At 44.2% G+C, this 25,077-nt stretch overlaps 1 long non-coding RNA gene across 1 annotated transcript; it reads left to right on the top strand.

Annotated features, from left to right (window-relative positions):
• The first annotated feature begins 477 nt into the window (after nucleotides 1-477).
• Nucleotides 478-17,594, top strand: LOC116979373. The gene is made up of 3 exons (XR_004413686.1): nucleotides 478-502; nucleotides 6,180-6,181; nucleotides 17,571-17,594. It is a non-coding gene; the product is annotated as an uncharacterized LOC116979373 (long non-coding RNA).
• The last annotated feature ends 7,483 nt before the right edge of the window (nucleotides 17,595-25,077 follow it).

Below are 25,077 nucleotides of genomic sequence, written 5' to 3'. Positions count from 1 at the left end.
TCAAGTCGCCTAAAGAGTCGTAATGTTTTTCTGGTCACGGCTGGATTTTGAAATGTTCAAACCTTTTCGCCGATTGTGGGTTTGACGTAGCTTGTCTTCGCCTGTCGTAGGTTCTGTCGTAGGTTGTCACCAGGATGACACATGTTGTCGCCAGGTGACGTTAGTTGTCGCCGGGTGGTTGTCATAGACATTGTCCTAGGCGGGGTCCAGTCACCACTTTTTCGGTGACCTGCTATGACTGTGACCTTCGACGGCAGTTGCCGAAAAATTCACCAAAATGGGACAGGCCCTTAAGACTATCACATCTATGTACCTGTCCAAATGGTTTTTAAACATCATGATAGTACCTGCAAAATAGTTGCAGATCTGGAAGCAGGCAAACATTATGTGTGCAGAGGTGAATGTGCACACTTTTGGTAAAATGTTTAGTTAATTTAGTTTAGAGATGCAGTGTGGAAACATGTTTTTGGTCACACAGACCATCTATCACCTGTTGACACTAGTTCTAAAGAGACAAGCACCCGTATTCAGGATTGAACCCTGGTCTCTGGTGCTGTGAGGTAGCAACTACCGCTGTGCCACTGTGTCGACCCACTGGCTTTGGTGTCAATGTGCTTGGTCCTGTTCAAATTATTGGTGATATTTACACCCAGAAATTTGAAGCTGTGAAACCATGTCCACTTTGGTACTATTAATGTGGACTGGACTGTGTGTACTGCCTTTTGTTTCCTTAAGTCAATAACTTGCTCCTTCATCTTGCTGACATTGAGGGAGATGAATGGACTACTTAGCCCCTCGACTTGTTCCTTCGTTCAATGAGATAAGGCTGATCTATGACCTCCATCTACCATCCATTCTCTGTAACCCTGACACCTTTGTTTGATAAAACCATGACCAATATTAGATTTAAGATCAACAATTAACTGAATGACACTCACCATTTGTTGAAAAAGAGTTCCAATTTCCCACTCCGTGTTGAAACAAAAAACACAAACTGCTGGAATAACTCAGCAGGTCAGGCAACATCTCTGGAAGACATAGATAGGTGACATTTCAGGTCAGGGCCTTTCTCAGTCTGAAGAAGGGTCCCAACCCAGAACATCACCTATCAGTCTGAAGGGCCCGACCTAATACACCTCCTATCCATGTCTTCCAGAGAAGCTGCCTGACCCGCTGAGTTACTCCAGAACTTTGTGAGTTTTTTTGGAAACCAGTTTATGCAGTTCCTTTTGACTCCAAGTTGAAATGTTTCCTTACATTGACCCTTCAAATTCCAGAAAATACATCCCTATAATATTTCCAAATGTTGCCCTCACTGAACAGGAAATATTTTTGATGAATCAACATCAACAAGTCTTCCATGACCAAGATCCTGTATGTTCTTGAAGGTTTAGTGATCAGAACTCCTCAGGGAGATGTGTTTGTGAATTGTTGAACTGTGTGAACTGAGAGAGATTTCCTCCCGCTTTCTTCCCCCCCCCACTATAATCAGTCTGAAGAGAGGTCCCGGCCTGTAAAGTCACCTATCTATGTTCTCCAGAGAGGCTGCCTGACCTGCGGAGTTACTCCAGCACTTTGTGTCTTTATGTGTAAACCAGCATCTGCAGTTCCTTATTTCTTTGTCAATCAAGAGTGAATGGCAAAGGAAAGAAGGCAGATAAAAGCAAGGCTAAAAAGGCAGAGATGCTCCTATGACATTTCACACTTTTACACAAAGAGCAAGGACTCTCTGAGTATACACAGCAGTTACTATTGAGCCATAGAAATATGGTGCAGAGCAGTAACAGTGGACTGCATTTTGTATACACAATAAACACACTGGATGTCTCCGATGAGATGAAAATTATAGAAATAAATTCAATTCATGGCAATCTGAAATAGAAACTGAAAATGCTGAAAATACACAGTGGCATGGTGAACAACTGTGAACCATGGAGAGGGTTCTGATCTGTGTGTGTGTGCGTGATGGTAAGCCCACAGGCTCTGCGACCGGAGCCCTCAAGGTCAGTTGGAGGCCGGCAGCTCCTAGAATCTAGCAGCCCGGGAATGTAGCTGTAGCCCAGGCCGCCTGTGTGCCCCGGGAATGGCTGTAGAGCGCAGGTCAGCTCACTTGCCACAAGTCTGGCTGTAGTGCCCAGGTTGCCTGCATGCCCCGGGACTGGCTGTAGTTCCCAGGTTGCCTGCGTGCCCCAGGACTGGCTGTAGTGCCCAGGTTGCCTGCGTGCCCCAGGACTGGCTGTAGTGCCCAGGTTGCCTGCATGCCCCGGGACTGGCTGTAGTGCCCAGGTGTGCCTGCATGCCCCAGGACTGGCTGTAGTGTCCAGGTTGCCTTGCATGCCCCAGGACTGGCTGTAGGCCCAGGTTGCCTGCATGCCCCACGGACTGGCTGTAGTGCCCAGGTTGCCTGCGTGCCCCTGGACTGGCTGTAGTGCCCAGGTGTCCTGCGTGCCCCAGGACTGGCTGTAGTGCCCAGGTTGCCTGCATGCCCCAGGACTGGCTGTAGTGCCCAGGTGTCCTGCGTGCCCCAGGACTGGCTGTAGTGTCCAGGTTGCCTGCATGCCCCAGGACTGGCTGTAGTGCCCAGGTTGCCTGCGTGCCCCGGGACTGGCTGTAGTGCCCAGGTTGCCTGCGTGCCCCGGGACTGGCTGTAGTTCCCAGGTGTCCTGCGTGCCCCAGGACTGGCTGTAGTGTCCAGGTTGCCTGCGTGCCCCGGGACTGGCTGTAGTGCCCAGGTTGCCTGCGTGCCCCAGGACTGGCAGCAGTTCGCAGGTCGCTAAAATTTTATTTTTTAAAACCACCTGCGGGCTGAATAATTCCAGGTTAAGGGCCGGATCCGGCCCGTGGGTCGTAGGTTGCTGACACCTGTCCTAGATGTTAGGCCTCATTGTGTTCACTGCCCTCTGAGGCAGAGAATTACACACACTCACAATTCTCTGTATGAAAAAGTTATTCCTCATCTCCATTCTAAATGGCTTACCACTTATTCTTGAACTATGGCCCCTGGTTCTGGACTCCCCCAACATTGGGAACATGTTTCCTGCCTCTAACGTGTCCAAACCCTTAATGATGTTATATGTTTACAATAATCCTTTCATCCTTCTAAATTCCAGAGTAAACAAGCCCAGCCGCTCCAATCTACCAACATATGACAGTCCCGCCATCCTGGGAATTAACGTTGTGAACCTACGCTGCACTCCCTCAATAGCAAGAATGGCCTTCCTCAAGTGTGGAGACCAAATTGCACACAATACTCCAGGTGTGGTTTCACCAAGGCCCTGTACAACTGCAAGAGGGGCGCTTTGTTCCTGTATTCAACTCCTCTTGTTATGAAGGCCAACATGCCATTCTTCACTGCCTGCTGCACCTGCATGCTTACTTTCAGTGACTGATGAACAAGGAGCCCCGGATCCTGTTGTACTTCCCCTTCTCCCAATTTGACACCATTCAGATAATAATCTCCCTTCCTGTTTTTGCCACCAAAGTGAATAATCTCACATTTATCGACATTAAACTGCATCTGCTGTAGTTCCCGGGGCACTCCATCCATCCCACTCACCCAACGGGTTCAAGTCACCCTGCATCCTCATAGCATCCTCCTCACAGTTCACACTGCCACCCAGCTTTGTGTCATCTGCAAATTTGCTAATGTTACTTTTAATCCCTTCATCCAAATCATTAATATATATGATAAATAGTTGCGGTCCCAGCACTGTGCCTTGCAGTACCCCACTAGTCACTGCCTGCCATTCTGAAAGGGACCCGTTAATTCCTACCCTTTGTTTCCTCTCTGCCAACCAATTTTCTATCCATGTCAGCATCCTACCCCCAATACCATGTGCTCTAATTTTGCCCATTATTCTCCTATGTGGGACCTTATCAAATGCTTTCTGAAAGTCCAGGTACACTACATCCACTGGCTCTCCCTTGTCCATTATCATGGTTACATCCTCAAAAAATTACAGAAGATTCATCAAGAATGATTTCCCCTTCATCGTAAATCCATGTTGACTCAGACCGATCCTGCTACTGCTTTCCAAATGTGCCGCTATTTAATCTTTTATTATTGACTCCAGCATCTTCCCCACCACCGACGTCAGGCTAACTGGTCTATAATTCCCTGTTTTCTCTCTGCCATCCTTCAAAAAGAATGGGACAACATTTGCTACCCTCCAATCCACAGGAACTGATCCTGAATCTATAGAATATTGGAAAATGCTCACCAATGCGTCCACGATTTCTGGAGCCACTTCCTTAAGTACCCTGGGATACAGACCATCAGGCCCTGGGGATTTATCAGTCTTCAGTCCCATCAGTCTACCCAACATAATTTCCTGCCTAATGTGAATTTCCTTCAGTTCCTCTGCCACCCTAGAGTAACTCAGCGGGACATCTCTGTACCTCAGTCCACGTGACAAAAAACTAATGACTAATGACAGTGTGATATCCTTTCTAGAAACCTACATAGATTCACATTCCTGCACGTGACTGGCTTGTTAGTGGCTTTTTCCTCACAGGATAACGTGAAATGTATGGCTGAGTTATCAGCACACAGCAGGGTAACATTATACACCATCATTTAAGCGCTTATTCGGCAGATTTACTGCTAAATACACAAAATCCACTGACAGAAACATTTAGCTCCTAGGGAAATTTTTTCTGGTTTTCGTCCAATAATGCAATTTATGTTAAACCAGTGACAGCAAAATTGCTACCAACCAATTTATACTTTTGGGGTTCCATTAAAATATAAATACATGAATCATTGTGTTAATCAGAGAGCATCAGAAGACTGCCTGCCTACACTCTTGTTATGCAGTGTTCCTTCTCCTGGGTAACATTGCCTTCCTGCAGAACCCACCCTGGTGAATCTCTCAGATCCTATTTTTTATTTAACATTTTCTGTTTGCTTTCCTTCTTTGAGAAGCCTTGTTTTCACTATATTCCTTTCAAATCCAATGAAATGCTGCAATCTGAGCTAAATTGACACGTTGAAACTTAAGGTCAGAAAACATGGAGCCACAGGTAACTGCAAATTGGACTATTTTTTACAAAATAGATCAGCCATGATCGAATGGTGGAGCAGCCTCGATGGGCTGAATGGCTTAATGCTGCTCCTATGTCTTATGGTCTTATGGTTTTATCTTCCAGCATATTGTGTCAGCAGGCTAATGCTGGGTGCATATTTAGACAAGACAACTTCATATTTGCTTGATCGTCATTCGTGAATTTGGTGAAAAGCTAAAGCAGATTCACAGATGCCTCCTGATCTGCTGCCTGATTCCCACCCTGGACATTTCTTCTCCTGTTGGGCAGAAGATACAAAATCTTGATAGTGTGGGCCAACTCAGGAACAGCTTCTTCTGCTCTATTATCAGGCTTTTGAACGGTCCTTCCATAGCTAAAGTACTGTCCGATTCACCTCTGCCACACCGGACATTAGATTTTGAAAAACAAAAGCTGAGAAATATATCCTTCCCTCTGTATCTTCCCCTTTGCTCTATATATTGTACTTGAGTTTGAACTAATTGTATCTGTGTATGGATATCAGTATAGCAAGTTTACATAGCATGCAAAACAAAGCTTTACACTGTACCTTGATACATAAGACAATAATAAAAATACACCTAAGATATATTATATATATATATATACATTTGAGAAGAAACACAAAGTGCTGGTGTAACTCAATGGGCAAGGCAGCATCTCTGGAGGACATGGATAGGTGTCATTTTGGGTTGGAACCTTTCCTTAGGGTGATTATAGTGGAGTGGAAAAAACTGGAAGAGAGGTGGGAGCGGGACAAAGCTTGGCAAGTGATAGGTGGATACCGGTGAGGGGGGTTGGGGTGATGGGCAGCTGGGTGGATAAAGGCTAGAGATCAAAAGGAGTCAAAAGGGATGTAAGATAATGAGAGAAAAGGAGTGATATGTGAAGCTTGAAGATGGGATATAGATGGAAAAGGTCGGGGAAGGGGAGGAGGACGTCAATGATTCAATGATTCATTGATTCAATGATACTTTATCATCACATCTACCTCGGTACAGGAACATTCTTTGTTTTTGCATACAACTCAGTATAATCATACAGCGGACTTCACCTAGGCAGTACACAAAGAGTCGCAACGTTTCTGGCGCCAACAGTGTTTCAAAGGTTCTTAGTACAGTCTCATCTTCTCACAGTGGTGAACCAGACCTGCCACCGCATGTGGCCCACCGGAGTCCCTTTGAGAATGAGAATGTGATGACGTTCTCACCAATTTACTTAATGTTTAACCAGTTGGTGACAATTCCAATGGTAGAACTGGCAACCATGTAGTGCTCAGGGAGGCCAAGCCTGTAGAATGAGGGCACCTTCTGCTGTGCAGTGCCACTGTCACTGTGCAAAGTGGGAGAGAATTAAGCAGAGACTCAGCAGCACAGAACTAGGCACCAAAGAGTCACGGTCTATCATTATCAACAGCAGGCAGCAACCTAATGCCTTGGCATACTCATCACTCCTCCAATACATCAAAGCTGATCTTGTTTCAATGAAGTAAAGTGCCAGGAGCAGCATCTAAATATGAGGTGCCAAGCTGCTGAAAGTAAATTAGCCGGCTTAATGGTGTAAGCTACATGCTGTCGGCTATGCTAAGCAAACTCTGCACCCCGTCTTATCCATTCACTTGTGTTAATGCCCATTATCTTGAGGGTAACATCTCCTTACTTCACCAAGGTGGTGTCCAGTACATAAGTTTAGAAAACTTGCATCTAACTCCACCAGAAAGTATACAGCAGAAGATTGTCCTTGTCCTCCTCGCGTGATGTCCATCTCATAGATGTCATTCTTCATTAGTGTGACAAGAGTCAATAGCCATGGGACAAGATTCGAGAGTGTTTCATTGACATATATATTGACAATGAAATAATGAGATTCTTACTTGCAGCAGCTTAATAGGCCCATAAACACAATACACATAGATAAATATATTAATTTTAAAAGTCAATGTCTAATAACCATAATACTAGTACAATAAAACTGAACTCCGTAGTGTAACCAAAGACGCAGTCGATGGAAGTTCATAGATGCTGAGATGAGGGTGGTGTTGTGTTCAAGAGTTTGGTGGTTGCTGGCAAGAAGTGGTTGTTGAACCTGGAAGGCTTGCTTTTACCTTCTTCCCAATAGTAGGAGCGAAATCAGAGGACGGCCATGGTGGTGTGGGTATTTGATGATATTGGTTGTCTTTTTGCGGCAGTTCCTCCTATGGATCCCTTCAATAGTGAGGAGGTTGGAACGTGGGATGGACCATGTAGTGTCTACCACTCTTTGTAGTTTCCTTCATTCCTAGGCACTCGAGTTGCTGAACCAGACTTTGATACAGTCAGTATTCATCAACTTGCTACATCTCCTCATCTTCTAAGGAAGATGGTGGGAAATAGCTGTTATCAAATTATTGCAAAGGCTGCAGGGACCCTAATGACAATTCATAGATGGTGATGCAGTCAGACTGCATCTCTGGGCCAGACCGCATCGCTGGCTTAAAAAAAAGACAGAATGTGTTGATGTATCTCAACAGATCAGGCAACATCTCTGGAGAACATGGATAAGTTGAGACCCTTCTTCAGAATGAATGAAGGCAAGCATACCATATGTCTTCACCAGTCTCTCTACTTTTTCTGCCACTTTGGGAAGATGTCAACTTGGGCCCCAGGCTCCTCCTGCACAACAAAATGCTGTTACAGTACCTGCCTCATCTACCTCCTCTGGCAGCTCGTTCCATACACTTACCACCCTCTGAGTGAAAATGTTGCCCCTCAGGTTTCCATTAAATCATTCCCCTCTTACCCTAAATGGATGTACTTGAATCTCCTGGGTAAAAGACTATGTGCGAGCACCCTATCTATTTCCTTCATGATTTTATATTCCTCTATAAAATCACCCCTCAGCCTCATATTCTCCAATGAGTAAAATCCTTGCCTGCCCAACCTCTCCCTGTAGCTCAGGCTCTTGAGCCCTGGCAATATCCTCATAAATATTCAAACATATAAAATCCTAAAGAGATTTTTCAGGATAGATAATAAAATGGAGCTGCAGTTGCTGGTTTATACTAAAGATAGACACAAAATGCTGGAGTAACTCAACGGGTCAGGCAGCATCTCTGGGCAAAATGGATAATTAGCATATTGGGTTGGGTGAAAGGTCCTGACCTGAAACGTCAACTATCCATTTTCTCCAGAAAATACAGCATGGAAACAGGCCCTTAAGCCAACCAAGTCCACGCTGACCTTGCAAATTGGGTGAATCTTACATGGAAGAAGAGTAACATAATATACTTCAATAATAAGACTATAAGATTTTATTTGAAAAGTGGCAAAATGTCTGAACTTTACATATCTCATTAGTTAGAGTACGAGTTTGAGGGATAGTGCATGTAAATAGGCTCTTCAGCCCACTGAACCAGCCATCCAACCATTGATCATCTAGTCACACTAGTTCTACGTTATCCCACTGTCTCAAACCTACATCTCTATGGGATGTGGGGGGAATCTAGACACCCAGAGGAAAACCACACTGAGTGCTGCTGTGAGGCAACGTCTACCATCTGTGCCACTGCACCACCACTCACCAAAGACAATAATCACCATGGCTTCAGAAAACCCCGAATAAATGGTACTAAGGTTCTTGCTGATGGTCCTGGTCTCACTTGGGTTCATTAGAAAATTTGATTGAGTGCAGGTGGATATTATAACTCTGGGTTTGTTTTCCAGTCTGGTTCCCAGGGCCAATTTAGAAAGCCCATGGTTACATTGGTGTTTGCTTTTAGTTTAGTTTAGTTTAGTTTGGTTTAGTTTAGTTCAATTTAGTTTAGTCTAGTCTAGTCTAGTCTAGTCCAGTTCAGTTTGGAGATATCATGTGGGAACAGGTCCTTTGCCATCAAGTCCGCACCACCCATCAATCTCCCATACCACTAGTTTTATCATACACACTAGGGACAATTTACAGAAGCCAATTAACTTACAAGCCTACATGTCTTTGGAGAAAACCCACATGGTCCCAGGGAGAGAATACAAATTCCGTACTGATAGTACCCGAAGTCAGGATCGACACCAGGCCTCTGGCACTGTTAGGCAGCTACTCTACCGCTGCACCACTGTGCCTGGAGTTATTTTCCATGTATTGTCACTGGCCTTTGTTGATTGTTCTCTTAAATCTGAGTGTAATTTTGTGTGAGGGCGTCTGCCCTGGTTGCTCTGTTTTCCCGGCAGGTACAATGCTATCTCACTGAGAAACATCCAGATATTGGCATCAGGACTCCCTCTTGGCATTTGTTTATTTGGAGAACAACCCTCCATAAAATTAGTCTGCAAATGTGCAGAGTGTTGTGTCTCAAGCTGGGATCTATTTTATCGTCCGTTTTTGGCAATTAGTGGTTACAGTATCCAAGCTGTTCCTGAAAAAGCCACAGGTGTTGGGAATTCAGATGAGGTTGGACATAAAAATAGGGCCTAATCTTTTTCTGCCCCTTGAAGTTTGCCACAACAGATAAACAAACTCTACCGCCTCTTTGTTAAGTTTAGTTTAGTTTAAAGACACAGCATGGAAACAGGCCCTTTGGCCCACCGATACCACGCTGATCATCGATCTTCCGCTCACACTAGTTCCAAGTTATCCCACTTTCTCATCCACTCCTTACACATTAGGGCTGAAGCCAATTAACCTGCAAATCCTTGGGCTTTGGGAGGAAACCAGGTCACCTGGAAGAAACTAACGTGGTCACAGGGAGAACGTGCTAACTCCACACAGATACCACCCGAGGTCAGGATCGAACCAGGGTCTTTGGCGCTGTAAGGCAATGGCTCTACTAGCTGCTCCACTGTCAAATCTTCCATTTCACTAGTGATTATAGGTGCGGAGTCAGTGGGGAGATTACAATTGCTCAGGCAGCACAATCTGATTTCTGTTCACAAAGTTTCTTTTCACGGTAGGTAATAAAAAAGAACTGCAGATGATGGTTAATAGCAAAAATAGCCATAAAATGCGGAGTAAATCAACGGGGCAGGGAGAAGGGTCCCAATAGACAATAAACAATAGGTGCAGGAGTAGGCCATTTGGCCCTTCAAGCCAGCACTACCATTCACTGTGATCATTGCAGATCATCCACAATCAGCACCTCATTCCTGCCTTCTCCCCATATCCCCTGACTGCTATCTTCAAGAGCCCTATCTAGCTCTCTCTTGAAAGTAGCCAGAGAACCGGCCTCCACTGCCCCCTGAGGCTGAGAATTCCACAGACTCACAACTCTCTGTGTGAAAAAGTGTTACCTCATCTCCGTTCTAAATGGCTTATCCCTTATTCGTGAACTGTGGCTCCTGGTTCTGGACTCCTCCAACATCGGGAACATGTTTCCTGCCTCTAGCTTGTCCAAACCCTTAATAATCTTATATGTTTCAATAAGATCTCCTCTCATCCTTCTAAATTCCAGCGTACACAAGCCCAGCCACTCCATTCTCTCAACATATGACAGTCCCGCCATCCCGGGAATTAACCCTGTGAACCTACGTAGCACTCCCTCAATAGCAAGAATGTCCATCCTCAAATTTGGAGATCAAAACTGCACACAATACTCCAGGTGTGGTCTCACTAGGGCCCTGTACAAATGCAGAAGGACCTCTTTGCTCCTATACTCAACTCCTCTTGTTATGAAGGCCAACATGCCATTCGCTTTCTTCACTGCCTGCTGTCCTGTCTGGAGCTGAAACATCTCCTATCCATTTTCTCAAGATATGCTGTCTGACCAGCTGAGTTGCTCCAGCACTTTGTGTTTATTTTCAGATGTTGAGATGCATTCACCATTTCATCCTGAGATGCAATCTGTCCTGCTAATTTGCTCCAGCACTTTTGTGTTTTATACGAGGAGATTCCATATGTCCAGAAATATTCAACGTGAATAAACTTGAACTTCTACAGAGAGCATATTGACTGGTTGCATCACTGCTTGGTTTGCCAACACGAACATGCAGGAACACAGGAGATTACAGAGCGTGGTAGACACTGCCCGGCCCATCTTGACGACTGACCTCCCCACCATCGATGGGATCTATAGGAGGCGCTGCCTCAAAAAGGCAGCCAATATCATCAAAGACCCACACCACCCTGACCAACACTCTCATTTCACTCCTACCATTGGAAGGAAGGTACAGGAGCATGAAAATCATGACCATCAGGTTCAAGAATAGCCTCTGCCCAACAACCATCAAACTCTTCAACACTGCCCAGCACTGACCTCAACTATGAACTTCTCGGGGCTGTCTTGGTTGCATTCAGGACGTTCTTGCACTGGTATTGTGGTTATTAATTTATTGGTTTTTTCTTTATAAATATATTATCTATATGCATTCTGTTTACAGATCTGTTAAGCTGCTCCAAGTAAGAATTTCAGTGTTCTATTGTCAATGACAATTAAACACCCTTGACTCTTGACCAGTGTATAAAGGTGATCGAAAGTCACCGACCTGTAACATTAACACTGTGTCAGTGATTAATCTGCTGAGCACATTTTCTATTTTATTTTGGATCGGCACTATATTTCTTTTGAATAGATTTGGAATGCTGGTGCTTTATTGAGTGGTGATCCATCGAGGCTTCTATTGTTTATTCCACGGTAGTTCCTCTGGAATATTGACAACACGTTGTGGTGAATATTCATTTCTGCCCTGTTACCAAAGCCAAGCACTAAAACCCCATTGTTTTAAGGCCATGCACTGTTAATAGTACACCGGTTCACATGTACAACCAGAAGAAAACACACACAAAGTGCTGGAGTAATTCAACAGGACAGGCAACATCTCTGGAGAACATGGCCAGGTGACTTTTCAGGTCGGGCCCCTTCCTCGCACTAGCTTCATGTTGAGCAGGCTGGGACTCTATTCCTTGGAGCGCAGATGGAGGAGGGGTAATCTTATCGCAGTGTATAAAATCATGAGAGGAATAGATCGGGTCGATGCAAAGAGTTTCTTGCCAGAATCGAAAACCCGAGAGCATAGGTTTAAGTTGAATGGGGAAAGATTTAATAGGAATCTGAGGGGTGACATTTTCACACAAAGGGTGATGGATGTATGGAATGAGCTGCCAGAGGAGGTACTTGAGGCAGGTACTATCGCAACATTTTAGAAACAATTAGACAGGTACATGGATAGGACAGGCTTAGAGGGATATGGGGTAAAAGCAGGCAGGTGGGACTAGTGTAGATGGGATATGTTGGTCGCTGTGGGTGAATTGGCTCTGTTTTCACACTGTATGATTCTGTGACTTTATGCATCGATAATATGTTCATACACTTGTTTCTATAAATGGTTGCTTTACAAAAGATACTGAGATTCTTTTAGCGAAGGATGATCTGACAATGTTTGTGCCTGCTGTATTGACCAGATGGGGAGTAACAGATCTGAGGTTTTGCATTAAATGTCCCAATTACTATTTTGTAATTGTGACACCATCCAAATATCTATGGCTTCTAATCCAAAGTACTTCAATCTATTTTTACAAATTAATCCATTTGGCAACCTACAGTAAAATTAATATCTCTTTGATGTTTGAATAGAGAGCTTGGTGTAAGAGTCGATTAAATATGTGATAGCAAGAGTTATGTTCAAAACATGATCTATATTTTAACAAATTTAAAAATAAAATTTACTGATGGAATCCTGTTTTGAAAATATCCAGAGAGCTGTCAGTAGCCTGACCCAAATCTCAACAGCTGTCATGTAATTCATCTACTTAGCAGTTTGATTAGCGTACGCATTTTAATTTAAATCTTGTTTAAAGGGAGCCTCAGCCAATATTTTCAATTTTTTATAAGTATAGGATGAGACAGCTTGTAAAATATTTAGTTATGCTTGTAATAATTAAATTGAATCATAGCCAATGGAACAGAAAATCAACATCTGCAGCATAATGTAGAGAGCCTCTGCTACAGGACTTTTTATCTCTTATAAATGATGTACCATTTAAAAATAGTATAGTCATCCTTTCTAAGTTCATACAGTGGTGGTGAAGTCATAGAACCAGGCAGCACAGGAATAAACCATTGTGCCCATTTTCTCCATGTATACCATCAAGTTTAGACGTACTTTTAGAAAGGAGATGAAGAGGACTTTCTTTAGCCAGAGGGTGGTGAATCTGTGGAATACATTGCCACAGACGGCTGTGGAGGCCAAGTCATTAGGTATTTTTAAAGCGAATATTGACTTGATTAGTAAGGTTGCCAAATGTTATGTGGAGAAGACAGGAGAATGGGGTTGAGAAGGAAATGTTGATCTGTAATGTTTGAGTGGCTGAGCAAACTCGATGGGACGAATGTACTAATTCTGCTCCTATGACTTATGAACTTATAAGTTTCCACCGCTTGTGTTGGAAGAAACAGCAGATGCTGGTTTGTACCAAAGATAGACACAAAATGCTGGAGTAACTCAGCGGGTCAGGCAGAATCTCTGAAGAAAAGGAACAGATGACGTTTCGGGTTTGAACGTCAACCTATCTGAGCCGGAAGAAAGGTCCAGACCAGAAACATCACCAATCCTTTCCCCCCAGAGATACTGCCTGATTCACTGAATTGCTCCACACTTTATGTCTACCATCAGTTCCCACCAGTTGTTTCATAGCTTTCTATTATTTGTTGACTCAAGTGCTTGTCTAGATACATCTAATATGTGAGTGAACCTGCCTCCATTACCCTCTCAGACTGGACAATTCAAACACCCACTCAGTGAAAATTACTTTCTTATATCATTCTCTTACTCCTTACCTTAAAACTATGCCCACTGTGTATCAGCGCCTCTGTTGATAAGGAAAAGGTTACTAAAAACTACCCTGTGCATGCCCCTCATAATAGTGCAGCCTTCTACAGGACCCACTGCCAGTCTTCTCCGATCCATTGTGTCCAGTCTCTACCCACACTGGAGACACTGTATCCCAGGCAACCTCCTGCAAATCATAACAAGAGGATTTCAGTGTAGGAGTAAAGAGGTTCTTCTGCAGTTGTATAGGGCTCTGGTGAGACCACATCTGGAGTATTATGTACAGTTTTGGTCTCCCAATTTGAGGAAGGACATCCTTGTGATTGAGATTAAAAAGACTAGGCGTATTCACTGGAGTTTAGAAGGATGAGGGGAGATCTTATAGAAACATATAAAATTATAAAAGGACTGGACACGCTAGATGCAGGAAAAATGTTCCCAATGTTGGGCGAGTCCAGAACCAGGGGCCACAGTCTTAGAGTAAAGGGGAGGTCATTTAAGACTGAGGTGAGAAAAAACATTTTCACCCAGAGAGTTGTGAATTTATGGAATTCCCTGCACACAGAGGGCAGTGGAGGCCAAGTCACTGGGTGGATTTAAGAGAGAGTTAGATAGAGCTCTAGGGGCTAGTGGAGTCAAGGGATATAGGGAGAAGGAATGCACGGGTTATTGATAGGGGACGATCAGCCATGATCGCAATGAATGGCGGTGCTGGCTCGTAGGGCCGAATGGCCTCCTCCTGCACCTATTTTCTATGTTTCTATCACCCATGCACCCTTTCCATTTTGAAACCTTTCTACAAACAGTGGTGAAATTGGTGAAACTGTTAGAGCTGCTGCCTCACAACGCCAGAGACCCGGGTTCAATCGTGACTACGGATGCTGTCTGTACGGAGTTTGAACATTCTCCCTGTGACTACATGGGTTTCCTCTGGGTGCTCTGGTTTCCTCCCAAAGTCATATGGGTTTGTAGGTTAATTGGACTCTTAAAATTGCCCCTGATGTGTAGAGAGGGGATGAGATAGTGGGATTACATGAAAAAGTGGGATTACATAGGACTACAGTGGTCAACATGGATTTAGTGGGCTGAAGGGTCTGTATCCATGCTGTATTGACAGTTCCTAACAGTTACTGACTGATTGCCTTAAATAACTGCATCATATTAAATAGCACTGCATTAGGACAAAATAATTGCCCCAATCCAATTTGATCTGTTTGTTACATCAGGCAATAACATTTCAGTTGGTTTGTCTCGCATTCCTTTCAAAATTTGGCTCCTGTGGTGAACCTGTTGCATCAGTAGCAGCATCACTTCTAAAGCAGGTAACTGCGGATTTAAATATTACACCTAGTTACACATAGGAGTAATTTTAACATCAATGATCTGGGGAAGAGCGATCATAACTTGATGGAATTTCTCATTCAGTTTGAGAACTGTGGATTTTGGTCTGAAATTAATGCCAGTAATGAAGTATACTGGTCAATTATAAACATTAATGCAGAGCAAATCAAAAATAGATCAGGAATTAAGATGGTTCCCTTCAGCAAGTTATGATCGCTCACCCACCTCCCCACTCAAAGCCTATGGTATTGGAGCACGGCGACTCTTTGCATGCTGGTCACAGAAGAGGATTTGTTATCATCTGTTACAATTGTTCCACTTTTAAAAATCTTTATTTCAACAGCAGTCCTGAATGTCTGTTATCTGTGCACTGTAGACAGTTTGATTGTGTAGTATTTTCTCTGACTGGATAGTATTCAAACAAAAATGGCCCATTATTGGCTGTGGAAAAGGTGAAAACTAGTGGATACAAACAGTGAAACTATTGTGGACAACTGTGAAACAAGTAGGACGACTAGTGTGGGGAGGGACAGAGAAATGCAACGTTACTTGAAATTAGAGAAATCAATATTCATGATGCTGGGTTGTAAGCTGCCCACGGGAAATTTGAAGTGCTGTTCCTCCAGTTTGCGTGTTCCACTAATTTACCTGGATCAAGTACTTTAAGGAACTCGGAAGGTTTTCCGGTCAGCTAAGTATATGAAGATAGCTTTTACACTCCTGAGGACAGAATAGCACCAACTCCTTTACTGGAGTTCAGCCAAGAGCTATGACTTGGTTAGTTAAGATGCAGAGCGCTTGGAGAGTAATTGTCAACAAAGTGTCAGCAGTTTTGGTGGATGTGCACTAAGTGCTTTAAATAATTGAGAGAAGCGTCTAGCTCAGAGTTGGGAAAAAGCTGAAGTGAAATCTGTTCAAAGAGCTTGCTGCATTCATTTTCCTTCATCTTTCTTTCCCCTAAAATACCAGGCAACTAACTGCCTCCACACAATGCCTCCTTCGGCTCTCCTGCCAATTCAGTACGCAGCCTCTCTGCTTGTTTCAGAATTACTCCCCGCCACTGTGTTTCCATACTGCAAAGCTATCAACTGCTCCTATGTAATGTAATCCCTTTAAGAATGGTTTCAGATCACAAGCCTTTCCCCCGTGGCTCAGTCAGTAGCATACAAGTCTTTAATTAGAAAATAATGCTTTTAAACCTCACTGTAGACACTACAGGCCATAGCTCTATCTGGGCACTCTGATGCCCACAGTGGAGGTGCTGCCTTTTAGAGGAGGAATTAAATAGAGGCCTCACTGGTCTCTAAAGATTTCTCCATTCTGAAAAACTAAAGAGTTCCCCATTGGTATCTTGGCCAGTCTTAATCCCTCAAGCACCAAATCAAAACTGAGTATCTGGTCAGTAACTTTTGTTATTTGTGGAAATCCATCATACAGCTTGTTCCGCTTTACCACAATAACATTGTATTCCTAAGAAACCTGGTACAATAGAAAATCATGTTAGAAAATAATTGTGTCAATGGGAAAAGTGGAAGAGAGGCGAATTTCAGATTTGTAATCACAAATTTAATTCCCTGCAGGATTTTCAAAAATAAAAGGTTGTTTTAATAGCTTTAAATTTACTTTTGTTACTGCAAGCTAAATGCTGTTTGCTACAATGTTTAATGGAATATCTTTGCACAAGTGTCAATGGAAGTGATCACTTGTTAATTTCAATGGCCTCCCACTGTGAAATTGACTGACGGTGCTCATAAGTGACAACAGTATCTGATTACTGTGGGGAGGTTACATAGAAACAATATTTCCCCCCCCCCCCAGACTGTTTTTCTTTTCAAGATAGCTTTTTTCCTGCCTTCGATTTCCAAAGTTACTCTTGTGGTTCTGAAGTTCCTGATTGAAGTCATTTTATAACCACTTATGCCTGTGTTATACAGATAGTGTTCCGCTATTCACCTTATATGCAATTTTGCAGAGTGATAACTCATCTTTGTGGAACTTCCTGCACTCAAATTTGTTGCAGTCCATCAACAGCATTTCAGTATCTTAAAATACTTTAAGGGTAAAAATGATCTGTAAAAATACAATTCTATATTTTCCGTAGTTTTAATGATTACATTAGACATACAGGATGGAAACAGGCTCTTCGGCCCACCGAGTCCATGCCGATCAATGATCACCCCATACACTAAATCTATCCTACACACTAAGGGCAGTTTAAATTTTTTTACCAAAGCCAATTAACTTACAAACCTGTACATTTGTGGGTTAATTGAGATGAGGAAAACTGAGATGAGGAAAAACTTCTTCACCCAGAGAGTTATGAATCAGTGGAATTCTCTGCTACAGAATGCAGTGGAGGCCAATTCACTGGATGTTTTCAAGAGAGAGTTAGATTTAGCTGCTAGGGCTAAAGGAATCAAGAGATATGGGGAAAAAGCCGAAAGGTACTGATTTTAGATGTTTAAGAAGGAACTGCAGATGCTCGAAGGTAGACAAAAGTGCTGGAGAAACTCAGCGGGTGCAGCAGCATCTATGGAGCGACGTCCAGTCACTCTGCACCTCCATCCCCCACCAGGATGGTCTCAAAGCCCACTGCTTCTTCCTCGACTGGAGAATCAACGTATACCAATCCGCTGATACTCTCCTCCGCCTAGCGGAGTTGGTCCTTACCGTCAATAACGTCTCTTTTGACTCCTCCCATTTCCTCCAAATACAAGGCGTAGCTATGGGCACGCGCATGGGCCCCAGCTATGCCTGCCTCTTTGTCGGGTACATTGAGCAATCCTTGTTCGAGACGTACCAGGGCCCCATCCCGGACCTCTACCTCCACTACATCAACGATTGCTTTGGTGCCACCTCCTGCACCCGCACACAACTAACTGACTTCATCCGCTTCACCACTAACTTCCGTCCAGCACCCAAATACACCTTGACCATTTCTGACACTTCCCTACCTTTTCTTGACCTCACTATCTCCATCGCAGGTGACAGACTTCTGACCGACATCCACTATAAACCTACTGACTCCCATGGCTATCTAGACTACTCCTCTTCCCACCTGCTTCCTATAAGGACTCCATCTCCTACTTCCAATTCCTCCGTCTACGCCGCATCTACTCCCAGGATGAGGTGTTCCACACCAGGGCATCAGAAATGTCCTCATTCTTCAGGGAACGGGGGTTCCCTCCCCAACTATAGATGAGGCTCTCACCAGGGTCTCTTCCATACCCCGTAACACTGCTCTCTCTCCCCATCCACCCACTCGTAACAAGGGCAGAGTCCCCCTAGTCCTCACCTTCTACCCCACTAGCCGTCACATACAACAAATAGTCCTCTGTCATTTTTGCCACCTCCAACGTGATCCCACCACTCGCCACATCTTCCCATCTCCCCCCCGTCTGCTTTCCGCAAAGACCGCTCCCTCCGCAACTCCCTGGTCAATTCTTCCCTTCCCTCCCGCACCACCCCTTCCCCAGGCACTTTCCCTTGCAAGAAGTGCTACACCTGTCGATTTACCTCGCCCCTCAACTCCATTCAAGGATCCAAGCAGTCGTTCCAGGTGCGACAGAGGTTCACCTGCATCTCCTTCAACCTCATCTATTGCATCCGCTGCTCTAGATGACAGCTGATCTACATCGTGGAAAGTAAGCGTAGGCTTGGCGATCGTTTCGCCGAACACCACCACTCAGTCCGCATTAACCAACCTGATCTCCCGGTGGCTCAGCACTTCAACTCCCACTCCCATTCCGAATCCGACCTTTCTGTCCTGGGGCTCCTCCATGGCCAGAGTGAGGATCACCAGAAATTGGAGGAGCAACACCTCATATTCCGCTTGGGCAGTCTGCACCCTAGTGGCATAAACATTGAATTCACCAATTTCTGGTAGCCTGAGGAAGAGCTGTCTCCTCCCCTTCGCAGCTCTTCCTCAGCCCTCAGGCTCCTCCTCCTCCTTTTTTCCTTTCTTCTCCCCCCCCCCCCCCCCCCCCCCCCCCCCACCCCCACCCCCCCCACCCTACATCAGTCTGAAGAAGGGTTCCGGCCCGAAACGTTGCCTATTTCCTTTGCTCCATAGATGCTGCTGCACACGCTGAGTTTCTCAAACACTTTTGTCTACTGATTTTAGATGATCAGCCATGATCATATTGAATGGTGGTGCTGGCTCGAAGAGTCAAATGGCCTACTCCTGCACCTATTTTTCTATGTTTCTATGACTTTGGAATGTGGGAGGAAATCGGAGCGCCCAGAGAAAGTCCACAGGGTCACAGGAAGAACTTACAAACTCTGTACAGACTGCACCCACAGTCAGAATCTAACCTTGGTCCCTGGTGCTGTAAGGCAGCATCTCTACCGCTGCACCACTGTGCCAGCCCAGGTTCTTTGCCAGTAGGCTTTGCTCCAACTGACCTTGGTTGAATACTCAGCCTGCCAAATAAGCCATCTCCCCGTCCATGCAGATGGAGGACTCACATGACTAAATGAGTCGTTTCTAGTAGGGACCTTTTGAAGAGGTATGGCTTATAGTGTGCTAGAACGCTTCGATACATCTATTGCCGCAAACATCCCATTGCAAGAGACACCACCGTGCATCAGATGCTTTTGTGAATGAGAACCATAGCCATCCCCTGCCCTGATCATGCATTCCCTTCGGAAATACAATCAGTACCCAATAACCTGCTTGCAAACTGCATCATCCACTTCCTACTGTAACCCATGAGACCACTCCCAATATTCCCAACCCGTGTCCTGGCTGGAAATCTGCCACTTTTACTCCCCTGTCTTCTATCAGACTCCAAGCTATAATTCCCTTTTAAATCATTCTTTCAAAGTGGTTAACTGCATCAGGTGGAGGCACAGTGGTGCAGCAGTAGAGTTGCAGCGACAGGCCCGGGTTCAATCCTGACTACGGGTGCTGTCTTTACGGAGTTTGAACATTCTGCCCATGACCTGCGTGGGTTTTCTCTGGGTGCAACGGTTTCCTTCCACATTCCAAAGTTGTGCAGATTCGTAACCTAATTAGTTTCTGGAAATTGTCCCTAGAGAGTAGGATAGAACTAGTGTATGGGTTGATTGTTGGTCAGCGTGGACTCGGTGGGGTGAAGGGCCTGTTTCCACGCTGTATCTCTAAACTAAACTAAACTAAACTAAACTAATCAAAGAGGTGTGTGAGAAACAAAGAAAAACAAGCAAATGCCAACAAAACCTACATCCAGTGAATTAAGAGACCACTATAATGCTGGTGAATACCACATGCATCATCAGTATGGAATAAATGCTTATTCTCTTCATACGGAATATATTGAGGTTCCACTTGGTATTTTTTATGAACATGTTCATACTGCATTATTGTCTTTTCTGTTTTATGCAGAGGTAAATCCATTCATAATAAACAAATTACCTGCTTTGTGAAGCAGCACACACAGAATTTCATCATCAGAATCTTGCTTTCTATTCACCACCTGGCAGTTCACGTACAAGTCACGAAAGACATAGAAACATAGAAAATAGGTGCAGGAGTAGAAGTAGGCCATTCGGCTCTTTGAGCCTGCACCGCCATTCAATATGATCATGGCTGATCAAGACAGCCTACAATGCACAACACGTGGGTAGTATAGTGGTGTGGCAGGTAGAGATGCTGCCTCACAGCTCAATCTTCACCTCTGGTGTTATCTACATGGAGGTTGGACGTTTCCTAGCGTCTGAATGGATTTGCTTCTGTGCTCCACAAATGTGCATGTTGGTAGGCTAAAGGGCCTGTCCCACTTACGCAACCTTTACAGGCGACTGCCGGCACACGTCATAGGTAGCTGAAATTTTCAACTTGTTGAAAATTCAGCGGCGACCAGAAAGACGCTACGGCTCTTTGGAGACCTCTCACGACCATAGGCTGTATGGTAGTGAGAGGTCTCCTATGGTCGTGAGAGGTCACCTGCAACATTAGGCCATTTGGAAAAATGGGCTGAAAGATGGCAGATGGAGTTTAATGCTGATAAATGTGAGGTGTTACACCTTGGCAGGACAAATCAAAATAGGACGTACATGATAAATGGTAGGGAATTGAAGAATACAGTTGAACAGAGGGATCTGGGAATAACCGTGCATAGTTCCTTGAAGGTGGAATCTCATATAGATAGGGTGGTAAAAAAGCTTTTGGTATGCTAGCCTTTATAAATCAGAGCATTGAGTATAGAAGCTGGGATGTAATGTTAAAATTGTACAAGGCATTGGTGAGACCAAATCTGGAGTATGGTGTACAATTTTGGGCGCCCAATTATAGGAAGGATGTCAACAAAATAGAGAGAGTACAGAGGAGATTTACTAGAATGTTGCCTGGGTTTCAACAACTAAGTTACAGAGATAGGTTGAATAAGTTAGGTCTTTATTCTCTGGAGCGCAGAAGGTTAAGGGGGGACTTGATAGAGGTCTTTAAAATGATGAGAGGGATAGACAGAGTTGACGTGATCAAGCTTTTCCCTTTGAGAATAGGGAAGATTCAAACAAGAGGACATGACTTCAGAATTAAGGGACAGAAGTTTAGGGGTAACATGAGGGGGAACTTCTTTACTCAGAGAGTGGTAGCGGTGTGGAATGAGCTTCCAGTGGAAGTGGTGGCGGCAGGTTCGTTGGTATCATTTAAAAATAAATTGGATAGGCATATGGATGAGAAGGGAATGGAGGGTTATGGTATGAGTGCAGGCAGATGGGACTAAGGGAAAAAAGTTGTTCGGCACGGACTTGTAGGGCCGAGATGGCCTGTTTCCGTGCTGTAATTGTTATATGGTTATATGGTTAACATGTCGCCAGGGGTCGCCTGTATGGTCGTGAGAGGTGTCCTATGGTCGTGAGAGGTATCCAAAGAGTCGTAGCATATTTATGGTCGCCGCTGAATGTTCAACATGTTGAAAATGTTGGCGACCTATGACGGGTGCCGGCAGTCGCCCGTAATGGTCACGTAAGTGGGACAGGCCATTAATTGTCCCTAGTGTGTAGATGTGTAATGTAGTTTATATTGTCACGTGCACTGGGGTACAGTGAAAAGCTTTTTTGTTACCTGCTATCCAGTCAGCGAAAAGACTATACATGGTTACAGTTGAGGCATCCACGGTGTACAGATACTGGTGGGTTTTGCTAGTTGTTTCATAGTATATTTGATATTTAAGAATATTAGTTTGACTTGGACTATGGTGGTGGGTTTAGTTTTGAATTATTTAGTATTGCAAGAAGTATCATAAATACTTGAACAAATCTAATTTTGAAATCAAAGTGTAGGGATACAGGATGAAGGGATTAAGGTTTAGTGCAAAATTATGTCCAGTTCAAAGGTCTCCAATGAGATAGATGGTAGGCCAGGAACACTCTAGTTGGTGATAGGACGGTTCAGTTGCCTGATAATAGCTGGCAAGAAATTATCCATTAATATGGAGTTATGTATCTTCACACTTTTGCCTGAAGGAAGAAGGGAGAAGAGGGAGCGACTAATGGAATCTGGAGGGAGTTGATAATAATAATAATAATAATAATAATTTTAATTTTATTTATAGAGCACTTTAAAAACAATCATAGTTGCAACAAAGTGCTGTACATCACTAACCATTGACAAAAAAGTTAATACACACCAATAATAACAATTAAAAGATGGAGTAAGTAAAGATATTCAAAATAAAGAAATATTAAAAACACTAAAAACAGGAGCAAAGTCTCATGCATGGTCAAAAGCCAGGGAGTATAAATGTGTTTTAACACTGGCTTTGAAGATGGACAGTGAGGGGGCCTGTCTGACGTGCAACGGCAGAGCGTTCCAGGATGCCGGAGCAGCAACAGAGTATGGGGAGTATGGGGAGAGTAAAATGTGTTACTTCAGGAGAAATGGGTGTGAGATGGTGAGTATGGCCTCAGTGAGCCAAAGGAAACCTTTCTGCACTTACTCTGTGACACGGCACGTTGTCCCAGCAGTAGAGTTGCTGCCTTACAGTGATTACAGTGCTAGAGACCGGGTTCAATCCTGGTTACGGGTGCTGTTTATACAGAGTTTGTACGTCCTACCTGTAACCTGCGTGGGTTTACTCCCGAGAACTTCGGATTCCTCCCAGACTCCAAAGACGTACCAGTTTATAGGTTAATTGGATTGGTATAAATGTAAAATTTGTCCCTTGTGTAGAATGGTGTTAATGTGCGGCGATCGCTAGTAGAGTGGAATCGGTGGGCCGAAGGGCCTGTTTCCATGCTGTATCTCTAAACTAAACTAAACTAAACTAAACCATAACATGGAAGTCCATTGTTACTCCTTCAATCTCATGGGATTTCCTATCTCAAGCACTCTGAGAGTAGTCCTGCAATAAAGGAAAGTTATAGAGGTTTTTCAACATGCAGTAGACAAATGGGACCTAGAAATTCAGCCTGTCTTGTGTACATGGATTGACTTCCTCAGACTGAATCTTAAAACTATGAAAAACACAGCAGTTTGGAGCAAACCTCCATTAACATTACACATCTGCCTGCATTTCACATTGGTTCATTGGTCTGGTCAGTCTGTGATGTGTTCTTGTGCAGGAAGGAACCACTCATGCTCGTTTATACCGAAGATAGACACAAAGTGCTGGAGCAACACAGCAGATCAGGCAGCATCTCCAGAGATCCCAACCTGATGAGTTGCTCCAGCACTTTGAGTCTATCTTTGGGATCTATTCATTGACTGTAAGAGACTCCAATTGAGCAAATCCATTGATATATAGGTTCAAAACACAGAACACTGGAGGAACTCATTGGGTAAAGCATCAACCGAAGAGGTAAAAGTTGTCTCCTTTTTCCTCCATAGATGCTGCTTGACCTGCTGAATCTACACTAGTCCCATCAGCCTGCATTTGGCCCATATGCTTCTAAACCTGTCCTATCCATACACCTGTCTAAATGTTTCTTAAACGTTGCAATAGTACCTGTCTCAACTACCCCCTCCGACAGCTTGTTGCATACACCCCCACCCGTTGTTTAAAAAAGTGATTGTTCAGGTTCCTATTAAACATTTCCCCCTCACCTTAAACCTGTGTCCTCTGGTTCTCGATTCCCCTCCCCTGGGTAAAAGACTCCATGCATTCACACACTCTTTTCCACTCATGATTTTGTACACCTCTGTAAGATCACCCCTCACCCTCCAGTGCTTCAAGGAATAAAATCCAAGCTTGCTCAACTGCTTCCTATAGCTCAGGCCCTCGAGTCCTGGCAACATCCTCGTAAATCTCTGCACCGATTCCAGCTTGACAACATCTTTCCTATAACATGGTGACCATGCTCTACTTTGTATGATGCTGTTCGTCTATGAAATGTGAATACAACACTCCCTCAGTCCCATCGTTGAGTGGAAAGACCTGTGGAATGCAGGCTCGGCCATTGATTACCATTTGAAAATCTGTCTGAAGAAGAGTCTGGAGAATTCTCCAATCTTAGGTAACAACCCTCCCACCTTTCCTCCCCTCTCTTCCCTATACCACACACAGGTGTGGACCTATCTCCCCCAATGCCCCACCCCCATTTCCACTTCTCCCCATATACACTGTACCTTGGTACACATGACTTGGTACACATAAACTAAACTAAACTGAAAACAACTAAGCTAATTATAAATCATGATAAGTGGCTGAAATCATTTCAACTTAGCACGATATAAAGTTGCCTATCACCTTCTCTCCAATTTATGTACATGCACTAATTCACAAGGTGCCACATGGTAGGCTGCTCTGGATGGTTGGATCGCATGGGATCTAAGGAGAGATAGCTGAATGGATAGCAAATTGGCTCCATGCAAGGAAGCAGAGGGTGATGGTGGAAGGTTGCTTCTCAGAATGGAGGCATGTGACTAGTGGAGTGCCACAGGGTTCGGTGCTGGGCCCGATACTGTTTGTCATCTACATGAATGATTTGGTTGAGAACATACAGGGCAAGATTAGCAAGTTTGCTGATGATACAAAAGTTA

This window comes from Amblyraja radiata, chromosome 12 (genome assembly GCF_010909765.2).
Source record: "Amblyraja radiata isolate CabotCenter1 chromosome 12, sAmbRad1.1.pri, whole genome shotgun sequence".
Classification (NCBI taxonomy): Eukaryota; Metazoa; Chordata; class Chondrichthyes; order Rajiformes; family Rajidae; genus Amblyraja; species Amblyraja radiata.
The sequence above is the reverse complement of the archived record's forward strand: the minus strand, read 5'-3'. Positions and strand labels throughout refer to the sequence as shown.